The following is a 14,846-nucleotide window of genomic DNA, read 5'->3' as shown; positions in this document are numbered from 1 at the left end:
GTAAATGGAGGGGTTGCTTCCATTCTCTCTGGTGGAAGATTGGCCATTTTTTGTTCTAGATTACACTTTCTGAGCTTTCTGCATTTGATGCACTTGAAAATGAGTGATGACACTTCACTACTACACCCTAGGATCCAAATCCCACTGGAACGTAGTTCATCGATGGTCATTCCACGACCCTAATGCTTCACCTTCTCATGATAGTGCTTTATCAACAATCGAGATACATGATGTCCTTTGGGGAGGATAGCTGGGTGTTTGACATGAGGGTGGAGTGTTGCTTGTGCCAATCTACCTCCCACCCTCAGGATATTTTGGCTATACATGAAAGGGTTCAACTTCATTGGATCTTGTTTTAAGACCTTTCACCTCTTTTGCAAAACGCTTAAGTCTTGCTATGGCTCTTACGACTCTCTTCCAATCAGAAAACTTATGAAGTCGATCTGATAGGGACCTTTTCTCATTTGCTTTCATTGTGTGAACTTGTGCTCCTTTGATTTCTGGGTCGTCCTCATTGAGGTCTCCCACCTGAATCTCTTCTTTGTTAGGGAGCTCCTTTTGCCACAAGAAACTAGGTCCCGTGAACCAGTTAGACTCGACAAGCTCCTTTGCCATTAGTCCGTGAGAGGCGTGGTCAGCCGGGTTATTTTCTGAGGCAACATATTGCCACTGACTTGGTTCTGCGCTCGATTTGATCTGCTGGATCCGATTGGCTACGAATACATGAAATCGCTTTTCATCATTGTTAATGTAACCAAGGACAACCTTGGAATCGGTCCAAAAGTATTCCTGCAGATTTTCGATCTCCATTTCTCTCTTTAGTCAAGTCAAGTCAAGTTTATTTGTATAGCGCTTTTCACAACAGACATTGTCTCAAAGCAGCTTTACAGAAAACAACAGTGAAGGTGAATGGTGTGCGTTTGTCCCTGATGAGCAAGCCGTGGCGACAGTGGCAAAGAAAAACTCCCTTAGATGATATGAGGAAGAAACCTTGAGAAAAACCCATCCTCATATGGGTGACATCAAGAGTTTGGTCATAAATCTTTCAACAATACAGAACAATTTGTGATCATCATAGATCCAGCATCAGCTTCTCCATGCCAGGGCCTTTAAACACTCGGCATCTACTTCTCCATGATCATCCATAGGTCCATAATCTTCACGAGGTGGGACGTGACTGGAGCTGGCCAAACCTCAGGATGCCTCGGGATGGGGAGAGAAAGAGAAGCAGTGGAGAGGAATTAGCGTAGCTGCTGTGCATGATATTAACAGCACAAGTTGATAATGTGCATGTAATCATATATTCTGGAGCACAAGGTTGTGATGTGATGTGTGTGATGTGTGTTATGTGTAGGCTTTGCTAAAAAGATATGTTTTTAATCCACACTTAAACTGGGAGAGTGTATCTGAACCCCGAACACTGTCAGGAAGACTATTCCAGAGTTTAGGAGCTAAATGTGAAAATGCTCTACCGCCTTTAGTGGACTTTGCTATTCTAGGAACTACTAGAAGCCCAGAGTTTTGAGATCTCAGGGAGCGTGACGGATTGTAGCGTGTTAAAAGACTGGATAGATACATGGGAGCCAAACCATTTAGTGCTTTATAAGTGAGTAGCAGTAGTTTGTAGTCTATTCGAAACTTAATAGGAAGCCAATGTAGGGACGATAAGATTGGGGTTATATGATCGTATTTTCTTGACCTAGTAAGAACTCTTGCTGCGGCATTCTGAACTAACTGAAGCTTGTTTATTAATGATGCAGGACATCCACCTAGTAATGCATTACAGTAGTCTATTCTAGAGGTCATAAACGCATGGACGAGCTTCTCTGCATCAGATATAGATAACATATTTCTTAGCTTAGAAATATTTCTAAGGTGAAAGAAGGCTGTTTTTGTAACTTGATTGATGTGATTTTTAAAAGATAAGTTGCTGTCTAAAATAACTCCCAGGTCTTTTACCGTTGAACTAGTAGTTACAGAACAACCGTCTAAATGCAGGCTGAAATGCTGGAGCTTCTGTGTACTATTTTTTGGGCTGATGAGCAAAATCTCCGTTTTATCAGAATTTAATAGCAGAAAGTTATGGGTCATCCAATCTCTTATTTCTTCAACACACTCAGTTATGCGAGCTAATTGAGCTGTGTCGCCTGGTTTGGATGAAATATATAGCTGGGTATCATCAGCATAACAATGGAAGCTAATTCCATGCCTTCTAATAATATTTCCTAATGGAAGCATGTATATTGTGAAAAGCAGGGGTCCTAGAACTGACCCTTGTGGCACGCCATAATTTACTAGCATTATCCTGGATAGCTCTCTATTTAAATCTACGAAATGGTAACGATTGGACAGGTAGGATTTAAACCAGCTTAATGCCTGTCCCTAAATACCGATGTAATTCTGTAAGCGATCGAGGAGAAGATCATGATCTATAGTGTCGAACGCAGCACTAAGATCTAGTAAAACTAATAGGGAGATGTAGCCTTGGTCTGAAGCTAAAAACAGGTCATTAGTGATTTTAACTAGAGCAGTTTCTGTGCTATGATGGGGCCTAAAACCTGACTGAAACTCTTCAAAGATATTGTTCTCCTGCAAGGTTACATAACTGGGCAGCGACAATCTTTTCTAAAATCTTAGACATAAATGGGAGATTTGAAATTAGTCTGTAATTCGATAGCGTGTTTGGATCCAGATTAGGTTTTTTAATGAGGGGCTTAATAACTGCTAACTTGAGGGATTTAGGGACATGACCTAACGATAGTGAGGAGTTAATAATATTGAGAAGAGGCTCACCAGCTGTATATAACACTTCCTTCAGTAGTTTAGTGGGAATTGGATCTAACTGACATGTTGTTGATTTAGCTTTCATAATAGCATCATACAGCTCTTCCTGTCCTATACATGTAAAACAGTGTAGTTGTGGGGTTGTAAGTACGATTGTGTCGGGAGATGCTGTCAGAGGTTGAACTGCCACAATTGTTTTTCTAATGTTATCTATTTTTTCAGTGAAGAAATTCATAAAGTCCTCACTACTAAACTGTGATGGAACACATTTTTCAGATCCCTGATTTGTTGTTAATTTAGGGACTGTACTGAAAAGGAACCTGGGATTGTTTTTGTTATTTTCTATGAGTTTGCTCAGGTGTTTAGCTCTAGCAGCTTTTAGCGCCTGTCTGTAGCTAAGCATACTGTCTTTATACGCAATTCTAAATACCTCCAATTTAGTTTTCCTCCATTTTCTCTCCAGATTACGTGTTGTTCTCTTTAGGGCATGCGTATGACTATTATACCAAGGTGCAGGTGCTTGTTCTCAAACCTTTTTTAACCGGATGGGGGCAACAGTGTCTAAAGTGCTAGTGAGGATAAGGTCTATGTTGTTCGCCATCTCATCAAGATGATCAGCAGTTATGGGTTTAATGTGAAACTGAGATAAATCAGGCAGGTTATTTATGAATCTGTCCTTAGTGGTTGGAATAATAGTCCTACCAAGTCGATACCGTGGTGAAACACGGTTAATCTGCTCTACCGGTAGTGTGTACAGTATGAGATAATGGTCTGTGATGTCATCACTCTGGGGTAAAATATCTATATCAGTGACGCTTTAGCTCTTTAGCAGAGCACCTGTCCTTGTGGCTATGACCGCAGCGGAGAGTTCCAGTCTTGGGATTGTTGTTACTTTTGTCGGAGCAACCCTTGCCTTCCCCATAACAAGAGCGCAATGGACTTCTCCAGACTTCGAAACAACCCTAAGGTAAGAACACATTCCATAGCCAGAAACACTAGCATCGGAAAAATAGTGAAGTTCACACTGTAGACCTTCCTTGGCTGCCAATGGTATGTAGTGCCGTGGTATCTCTACCAAAGACAGATTATGAAGGTCTTGGAGCCATGCTTCCCAACGCGGCCTGAGGTCATCAGAAAGTGGCTTATCCCATCCTACCTTGTCTTGGCACATCCTTTGTAGAATCTGTTTACCTTTTAAAATGATAGGTGCCACAAATCCAAGAGGATCAAAAATTGAGGCAACTGTTGACAGTACTCCTCTTCTGGTAAAAGGATGCTCTTTTACCCTCACTCTGAACTGGAATTTATCTGAGCTAATGCACCATTGGACCCCAAGAGCCCGTTCCATCTTTTGCTCGCCCAAGGCCATGTCCAGGTCAGCTGCAACTTCAGCAATTTCTTGCTTTGGGATTGTGGCCTTCTTGTTGTTGGTAATTAATTTGTGTAAGCGGTGTTTACCGGTGTTGCAGAGGTCTCTTGCCTCTCTAACAAGCCAGATAGCTTCCTCTTCACTGTCCAAACTTGTTAATCCATCGTCAACATAAAAGTTGCGCTGTATAAATCTCACTGTAGCTTCACTAAACTTGCCTTCTCCTTCTGCAGCCAGGTGTTTGAGCCCGAAGTTTGCGCATCCAGGTAACGATGCAGCACCAAACAAGTGAACCTTCATGCGGAACACTGACGGTGGAGCTTCCATATTGCCTCTTTCCCACCACAGAAATCTGAGGTAGTCTTGGTCCCTTGGTGCAACATGAAATTGATGGAACATCCGCTGTACATCACACATGATCGCTACTTGTCCTTTGCGGAAATGGCACAAGACCCCTACAAGGGTATTTGTAAGGTCTGGCCCGGTGAGTAGATGCTCATTCAGTGATGTATTGTGAAACTTAGCTGAGCAATCAAATACCACGCAAATCTTTCCTGGCTTTTGAGGGTGGTAAACTCCATGGTGAGGGATATACCATGTGGTCTGATTGGTTACCTCTGGCTCTGGAACCTTTTCAGCATCACCTCTTGCAATCATGTCCTCCATAAAAGCCACATAATCCTTGTGATATTGATTATCTTTCTTAAGACGTTTTTCCAGACATCTGAGTCTATGTTCTGCACACACTTTGTTGTTTGGCAGACTTGGCCTCTCTTCCTTGAAAGGCAATGGCATTTCGTAATGCCCATTTGGCTTTTGCTTGATTCCTTCTTTCAGTTTCACCACAAACCTAATATCTTCTTGCGACATTAGAACTTCTTCACTAAACTTCTCAGTAAAATCTGACTCAAAGACCTTGAGTATATCTGACGGAGTGATCACTTCCTTAACTTGAGTTCTATAAACAAAATGGACCTCAGACTTGAGCTCTGTAGAGGGCTTGGTAGCTGGCTGAACTTTCTTTATGATGATACGGTGGCTCACACCGATTTCATCCTCATGACCATAATCAACTTCAGTGCTGCTGTAGCCGATAATGCTCCAACTCAACACAGACCTTTGTGCATATGGCTGGGTTTCATTGCCCGTGATGACATCTCTGGGAAGTAAAGCTTGTGGACAGTTATACCCGATCAACAATCCTACTTCACAGTCGAGCTCTGGAGACATTTCCTCTGCCAAATGTTCCAAGTGAGGCCATGACTTTGCGGTTATGCTTGTGGGTATATGGGATCTGTTTGCTGGTATGTAATCTCTGGTATAGGTTGTTGGGAGTTTGATTTTTGTGTCAGAGCTGATGCCTCTTACCTGTAGTCCTTGCACCTTTTGGCTATTCACCACTTTTGTTTTTGATGTTATCGTGGACACTTTAAGTTTTACTGGCTCTTTCTTGGCACCCAATGTTACAGCTGCATCCTTCAGGATGAAGGTTGTGTCGCTCTGACTATCAAGTAAAGCATACACTAAAACTTCCTTGTCTGGTTCCGTTGTCGTGGAGACATAGACTGGAACAATAGATGAAGTATGCGTACTGCTCTTCTCTTGAACAACTCTGTTAGAGGTAGCTTGCTGTATTTCAACTGATTCAGACTGTTGGTTCTTGTCTCCTTTGTTTTCTTTTGATCTTTCTTGTTTTATTCTTACTCCTTGTTCTTGGTCTTTCTTCCCACGATCTTGATGAAGGCAAGTGGGGTGGCGTTTTCCACATAAGTCACACACACTCCTGGATGTACAAGCTCTGGAGTTATGGCCAAACCTAAGACAGCCAAAACATAATTTCTCCAGTTGCACAAACTTAACTCTCTCTTCAACTGGTCTTTCCATGATCTTGAGACACCTATGAAGAGTATGGCCTTTCTTTTTGCAAAACATGCATGTGATGCTTGTCTTCTCACTTGTATTAGTGGTGAAAGTCTTAGCACTGATGTTTTGATTTCGTTGATACTTAGACTGTTCTCGTTCTTTTGGCTTTGTTCTTTCTTGGTCAGTTTGTTTCACTGCATATAATGATGTGATGGGGTTGCATGCAATTCGAGCCTCCACGTTGAGAAATCTGACAAAGTATCTGAAGTCAGGGAACATTTTGTGTTCATCTTGATAAATCGTGGCTTCTCTGTTCCAGCGTGAGCTCAACCAATCCGAGAGCTTGACAGTAATCTTTTGGTTTTCCACACAGTCGTTGAGAGTTTGTAGACCTTGAACATATGGCATAGCTGATTCCACACTGCTAAGGAAATCAACAAACTCACGAAGATTTTCGCTGTCCTTGGGGCCAATTTTATGCCATGTATGTATCTTGTCACGGTATGACTTGGCAACTATGAATGGATTACTAAATCTGTCTTCAAGTATGTCCCAAGCAGCACGATAAGCTGTTTCTGTTCCTACAAGGAAATGGCCTTCAATAGCTCTCTTGGCTGAGCCACCAACATACTTGCGTAGAAAGAAAAGCTTTTCCTGAGTCAGCAGGTTCTTGCGATCAATCAGAGTAAAGAAAGAAAGCTTCCAATCATTATACTTGAGAGGATCTCCTTTAAAAACTTTAGGTTCTGGGATTGGAACTCGATTAGCTGTGATTGCTTCAGCAAGAGTTCTCACAAGGTCATTGGAGGCTTCATGAGAGGCTGAAAAGGCCTGAGTGGCTGGAGCTTGAGTGATTGGGACTTGTTGCATGAGTGGAAGTGCAGTTGGGGTGATGACTTGATTTACAGGGACTTGAGAAAATGTGGCTGGCTGTGGACCAGAACATGAGGTGTACATGGAGGGATATGGGAGAGGGTTTTTAGTAGCTTTGACCTCATGTAAGTGATGGACTTGACTGGGCTTGGCTTGTTGTGCAGGAAGAGCTTGGGAGACTGATGCTTGATAGGAGGGAAAAAATGGATCCATTAAAGGGTTAAGTGCAAGTGGTGGATCGACAGATTCTGAATAAACCTGCAGTCTTGCTTGAGCTGCAACATGCCCTTTAAGTTCTTCATTTTTCTATCAGCACTTTCTGCTATGAACTGAACTCTTTTTTTTAGCACTCTCTGCTTCAATTTCCCTTTCTTTAGCTTCTCTTTCAGCCTTCAAGATTTGATCTTCCACCTCAAGTCTTTGAATTTCTTCCTTCTGCTGATGTTGTGCATTTGTTATCTTCAGCTGCCGCTTGTTTTGCATTAAGGGACAGGATGGAAGAATGTCTGGATACTTTAGAAGAAGCTTTTGACTTAGCGGTTTTAGCTGAGGAAACACTGGAAACTGTGCTGTCAAACACTGACTTAGCATCAGGCCAAGATATGATTTCTGAATCATCACCATTGCGGAAACGTTGAACATTTGTATTTGCAATCCTAGTGAATGCCTGGCATGTGTCATTCATTCTCCGAATGTCAGGTTCAGGACTTGAAATGGCTCTTATTTTGAGGTAAGTATTGTCCATGTCAACTTGAATGGTGTTGATTTCATTTACAATCTCATCAATCAGATCATCAGCATCATTATTCTTAATGGACCGTTTTAAGCCATTGATGTGATACTTCCATCTTCTGTACGTCCTTACAAATCTCACATTTAGATCCTTCAATTTGTCATCTAACAAAGCTGCTCACTGAAAAGGGAAAAGCTTTGTTAGATGACAAATTGAAGGATCTAAATGTGAGCTGTGTCTTCAACTTGCTCATCAGCGTCACCTTGCTGTGATAGGGTAGTCTGCTCTGCGTCACTATCTTCTTGAAGGTCTCCAAGAGTGACCTCTTCAGTTGGAAAAGTGCTTGCCTTTGAGTGTGACATATTAAATGTACAGAGGTTTAAATCTGTTGAAATTTTAATAAAATGTATTCTGTTCTCTAATGTGTGCAAATATGAAATAACATGAAATGTTGAAAATGAAATGAAATGTAAATATAAATCTCTTTGAATACCTTAGCTTAACCTTTGAATATTGTACAACAAACACTACAGTATCATAACACACTTCAATGAATGAGTAATAAAAAAGGCAATTAACAAAGTGTGAAAAAACTCTTGGCACAGTCTAAATATGAAAACTCACTTGTATGAACAATACTTTGATATTAACTTACAACATCTTAGATTCAACTGGGAGAATGGTTAATTTACTTATTTACTTAGTTTCTTGCTAGATAATCAATTGCAGGAAAAGAGAATGTCCACTGCTGCTTTAAAAAGAAAAAAAAACACAAATGAAATGTCCGTGTGTTATAATGGCAGTACTTGCGCTACTTTCAAGACACTCTCACATGCTTGCTTGTGTAGCCTTGTCCGTCGCCCTTTGGATTCACACGAACAGTTCACATTCACATGATGGCCTTTCCTTTACCGCACGTGGCCTGCAACTGGTCCGTCTTCGTCCGCTCGGAGTCTTCACCGATGCAGAAGTGTTCTACTATGCCGCCCATTGATTGAATGCGAGACTCCGGTTCCATTTACAGATATTTATTAACACCGTAGAACACTTTAGCCTGCTTCTCAACCAACGGCAGAGTCATTTCCCAGAAGCAATCTTCACAGTCAAACAAAATATGATCCTTCAACTCACACACAGTTGTAGAAAACACCACGTAGCATGGAGTGATGAAGAAACAAACTAGCAGGTAACATCACCGCTACATGTGCCCTTTGGTCAACGTGAGTGGCTTACAGCGCTTACAGGCGCTACTTCCGGTTTTTAACCATGTCAAAATAAAAGTACGTATTTTCAAAATAAATTCAAAAACTGGCTGCATTTACAACCATATATAGCTAACGCAGTACACAGTAAAATGAAACAACGTTCCTCCAGAACCCTGATGCTACATTAAACAACAATCACAGAAACAGAAAACACAGGGCTAATGACTAGTAAGTGTCCTCGCCACATAAAGTGCATGTGTGCAACCTGGTGCAAACAGTGCAAAGGCAGTTCAAGACAGTGCAGGACAAAACACACAAAATAGCTCTGCCAGTAAACCTGTTGTAACGAGACAAAGTGAACAATAGCCAAAATGTAAACAAAATGTTGTGCAAAAGAGCAAATAGCAGCAGTCCAGGAAACATGCAAAAATAGCATGTAAACAGTTTATGGTAATGAAGTGATGTAATGTGAGTGGTACTGTGTGTGTGTGTGTGTGTGTGTGTGTGTGTGTGTGTGTGTATGAGTTAAGTTCAGTTCTGTGTTGAGAAGCCTGATGGCTTGAGGGAAGAAACTTACACAGTCTGGACAGCCCGAATGCTTCAGAACCGCTTCCCTGATGGCAGGAGGGTAAAGAGTGTGTGTGACAGGTGTGTGGGGTTGTCCTCAATGCTGTTGGCTTTATGGATGCAGCGTGTGGTGTAAATGTCCATGATAGAGGGGAGAGAGACTACAATGATGCTGCCCTCATGCTCCTCTGTAAGGTCTTGCGATCCGAGACAGTGTAGTTCGCAAACCAAGCAGTGATGCAGCTGCTTGAGATGCTCTCAATGGTCCCTCTGTAGAATGTGGTCAGGATGGGTGTTAAGTGACTAGGTGAGGTTATCCACCAAGTGAACACTAAGGAATTTGGTGCTCTTGACGATCTCCACTGAGGATCCATTGATGATCAGTGGAGAATGGTAACTCTGTGCTCTCCTGAAGTCAACAACCATCTCTTCCGTTTTATCGCTGTTCAAAGACAGGTTGTTGGCACCACACCAGGCTGTTAACCTGTATGCTGACTCATCGTTTTTGCTGATGAGACCCACCACGGTCATGTCATCGCCGAACTTAATGATGTGATTTGAGCTGTGCATTGCTACACAGTCGTAAGTCAGCAGAGTGAACAGCAGTGGACTGAGCACACAGCCTGAGGTGCCCCAGTGCTCAGTGTGGTGGTGCTGGAGATGCTGTTTTCAATCCTGACTGACTGAGGTCTCCCAGTCAGGAAGTCCAGGATCCAGTTACAGAGAGAGGTGTTCATGCCCAGTAGGCCCGAGTTCTTAATCAGGTGCTGAGGGATGATCGTGTTGAATGCTAAGCTGAAATCTATTAACAGCATTCTTACATAAGAGTCCTTGTTGTCTAGGTGGGTGAGGGCCAGATGAAGGGTCCTGAAGATGGTGTCGTCCGTGGAGCGGCTTGGACGATATGTGAACTGCATGGGGTCCAGTGAGGGTAAAAGCTGGGTCCTGACGTTCCTCATGATGAGCCTCTTGAAGCACTTCATCATGATGGGTGTGAGCAAGACGGGAGGATAGTCATTGAGGCAGGAGACAGTAGACTTCTTCGGCACGGGAATGATGGTCACCGTCTTGAGGCACGTAGGAACAATGGCGTTGCTCAGGGAGATGTTGAAGATGTCGGTGAAGACATCCCCTAGCTGGTGTGCACATTCCCTGAGCACTCTTCCAGGAATGTTGTCTGGTCCAGCAGACTACCGTGGGTTAACTCTGCATAGAGTTTTCCTCTCTTCAGCGGTGGTTAGACAGAGTATGTTGTTCTGCACCTCGAACCGGGCATAGAAGTCGTTCAGCACATCTGGGAGGGAGGCGTCACTGTCACAAGCAAGTGATGTCGTCTTGTAGTTTGTGATTGCCTGGATGCCCTGCCACATGCGCCGGGTGTCTTCACTGTCCTGGAAGTGGCCATGAATTCTCTTGGCGTGTGCACACTTCACCTCTCTAAAAGCACGGGACAGTTTGGCCCTTGCTTTCTTTAAGGCCGTCTTGTCCCCTGCTCTGAAGGTGGAGTCTCTTGATTGTAGCAGCGCACGCACCCTGGCGGTTATCTACGGCTTCTGGTTGGAGCGTGTAGTGATGGTCTTGGAGATGGTCACATCATCAATGCACTTGCCGATGTAGCTGGTCACTGTTGACGTGTACTCTTCCAAGTTAATGAAATTGCTGTTGGTTGCAGCTTCCCTGAACATGTCCCAGTCAGTGCATTCAAAGCAGTCCTGAAGAGCAGACATGGATCCTAGTGGCTAGGTTCTCACCTGCTTTCGAGCTGGTCTTGAACGCCTGCTAAGAGTTGGTGTCCCAGGATCAGCATAACAGAGATGTCATCTGAGTACCCGAGGTGGGGGCGGCGCTTCGCCCAGTATGTGCCTTGGATGTTTGTGTAAACAACATCCAGCAGGTTTTCTCCTCTGGTTGCAAAATCCACATTTTTATGAAATTTAGGGAGCACAGTCCTGAGATTTGCATGTTTGAAATCTCCGGCGACAATAAACAATCCGTCAGGGTGTGTGTTTTGTAGTTTGCTAATGGTCCCATAGAGTACGCTGAGCGCCTCCTTAGCATTAGTGCTAGGTGGAATGTACACTCCGAGCACAATAGCGGTGGTGAATTCCCTGGGTAAATAAAAAGGTCTTGCCCCCACAACCGTAAACTCCAACAACGATGAGCAAATGGAAACAAGGACAGAGTTCTTACAACATTCCATGTTGATGTAAACAAACAGACCGCCGCCGCAAGTCTTACTGCAAAGAGCTGCATTTCTGTTGGCACAAAACACGGCTAGCCCATCCAGCTGAATGGCGGCATCCGGAACTCTGTCACTCAGCCACGTCTTAGTGAACACGGAGATCCAGCCGTGTGTGTACTCATGCTGAGTAGCTTGTTAGAGTCTGATTTAGTCCAATTTATTGTCCAGGGAGCAGATATTTGCCAGCAGTAAAGATGGTAGAGCAGGCCGGTTAGGGTTAGCTTTTAGCCTAGCACTAGTCCTGGCTTGCTTTCTGTGCTTCTGCCTTCCTCACGCATCGATTTCTATTCCCCCTCTTCCGTCTATCTGTCGCATGCGCCGAGGTCTGGAGGCCTGGTTCTCGAAGCATGCCGAAATCGCGTAGCTTTTGCCGCAAATCATAGTTTTTTGTGTTTTTGGGGTTGTTTCCGAGTTCCTTGAGTGTTTGGTGGTGGTACACAGTGACACCAGTTGCTCCGATGTCCATATGTTGCTTTAGGCGGGCAACAAAATGAAAGTAGCAGCATTTTGTGTCCGGAGCGGCCGCTGCAAGCTACTGCCGCACCGCCATCTTGGATCCAAGCTCAACTTCTGTGTGGAGAATACTGCACCCACCTGGACTGTATGGTGTTTTCTGAACAACAAGCCATGGATCAACCCTGATATAAAGACTCTCCTTAAAGAGAAGAAGAGGGTTAGGGAAGAAAAAGCAGGCTACAGTAGGAAAATGGAGGATCAGCTGTAGCAGAACAATGTCAGCGGTGTGTGGAAGGGGCTCAAAACCATCACTGGTCATAAGGAGCCCAGCTCTCAGCTTAGGGTGACCAGAAGTGGGTGAATGATTTGAATCTATTCTTTAACAGATTTGATCAGCTATCCTCCCATGCCCCCAAACAGTCCCCCCTGCTGCTATCCCCCTTCTCTGCTCCCACAGCAAGCTGCTTCAGCCCTACCTCTCTCTGCACTGCTATCAGCTCACAGCCTAACACCCCCCCCACCACCACCACCACCACCAATTCCCTCCAGCCCCACTCCAATCACTACACAACTGCCCCTTACAGAAGCACAGGTGAGAATGGAGCTCAGGAAGATTATTGTGAGGAAGGCTGCGGCATCGGCTCTAGGCTCCCTAAGATATGTGCAGACCAGCTGTGCGGCATATTGCTGTACGTTTGACCTGAGCCTGAAGCTGGAGAAGTTGCCACAGCTATAGAAAACATCCTGCATGGTGCCTGCACCAAAGACGCCAAAAAGACTTTGGGGACTACCGACCAGTAGCACTGACATCACATCTGATTGGAGAGACTGGTGCTTACTCATCTCCGACCTCTAAAGAGTCCATCAATTTCAGTTTTCCTATCAACCTGGCATTGGAGTGGAAGACACTGTCATCTTCCTCCTAAATCGGGCTATTTTGCACCTGGAAAACGCTGGGAGCACAGTGAGAGTCATGTTTTTTATTTTTTTTTACCTGCACTCCTAAGGGATAAGATGCTGTACATGACCATCATCTGTCTAACTGGATATTGGATAACCTCACAGACCGACCACAGTATGTGAGGACTCGTGACTGTGAGTACATGGTTGTCTGCAACACTGGATCCCCGCAAGGAACGGTTCTAGCCCTGTTCCTCTTTACCGTCTACACTGCAGACTTCAGCTCAGCAACCTGTCACCTGCATAAGTTCTCTGATGATTTTACCATCGTCAGTCTGATCACTGATGATGATGACAGGGAGTACAGAGGACTGATCGAGAACTTTGTAGACTGGTGCCAACTGAGCTGCCTCCAGATAAATGTGGGGAGAAAAAAAGAACTGGTGGTGGAGGCAGAAACAAACTTTATTATCACCAGTATTATTCAGGAAAAGGACATTGTGAGAGTGGACTCTTACAAATACCTGGGTGTTCATCTGAACAGCAAACTGGACAGATAATACTAAGGCAATTTATAAGAAAGGACAGGGTGACTCTGTCAGGATCTCCCAGGCACACTGTGCGCACTTCCGGTTTTGCGGGGCGCACTTCCGGTTCTGTGTTCAGCACTTCCGGGTTGGTGGCCATCTTGCTGTTTTTCCCGCGTATTATCTTTTCAGTATATAAGGACAACCAAGATTTTAGCTCTAGGCCAAATTACATGGTATTCGCTTCCATTGCTATGCTGATGATACACAGTTGTTTATATCAGCAAAGCCAGATGAGCGAGATCAGCTTAACAATGTTAAGGAGTGTGTACAGGACATTAGACAGTGGATGCTTGATAACTTTTTAATGCTCAACTCAGATAAGACGGAAGTACTTTTACTAGGACCACATGCAGCTAGAAGTAAACTTTCCGATTATGTAGCATCTCTGGATGGTTTCTGTTCAGCATGTACGGCTGTCAAAAACCTTGGTGTTATTATTGACCCTAGTCTTTCATTTGAGGCTCATGTGTATAATATTACCAGGATCGCCTACTTTCACCTTAGAAATATTGCTAAAATTAGAAATATGATGTCGTTACAGGATGCAGAAAAATTAGTTGATTAAAGCATGTGTAACGGGTATGGAAAGCATAATGTTCATTTTAAGGTAGAATTACACAAAAAAGGACGTGCTTTTAATGTATATGTAATTTGGGTCTCTATGTGTGTGCATACCCCTTTAACACTCTGACTGCAGCATTAAAAACCTAATTTCCTGTTTGCACCTCCTCTTCCCTTTTCCTGTTATAACCACATGGAAGAGGTGGGTTTCTTTTTAACTCTGTTTAGTGGAGTTTAATCTTTGTTTAAAAATCTTTTTAATATTCAGGCTTTTGGTTTAAATTGTATGTATCACTTCATTTTGCATGTGTGTACCATTATTTTAAATGAGGACTTTAATCAAATGCATTCTGCAGAAGATGGTATCTCATGATAAGTATTGGGAGCTCGTCTCTTGTAACAACGGTAATCCTGAGTGTGAGCAATTCCTTGAGCTTCTGAGCTGTATCTCCCGATGGTCTGGTCCTCAGCAGCCCGATAAGCTTGGTACTGTAAAACTGTCAAGCAATCACTCTACTTCCCAGATGTGAGTATCTTGTTTGGGGCAAATTATCAGCTAATGTCCCTATTTCCCCGGGAAGTACTATCATTGTTGAGCCAAGCACGGCACGTTCTGCACCCAGAAACATCATTGTCGGACGAGTAGTAACACCAATGTGGGGTGATCAATGGGTGCCAATGAAGGTCCTTAACCCTAATTTTA

Source organism: Silurus aristotelis (assembly GCF_946808225.1).
Source record: "Silurus aristotelis genome assembly, chromosome: 3".
Classification (NCBI taxonomy): Eukaryota; Metazoa; Chordata; class Actinopteri; order Siluriformes; family Siluridae; genus Silurus; species Silurus aristotelis.
This window is presented reverse-complemented; position numbering follows the sequence as displayed.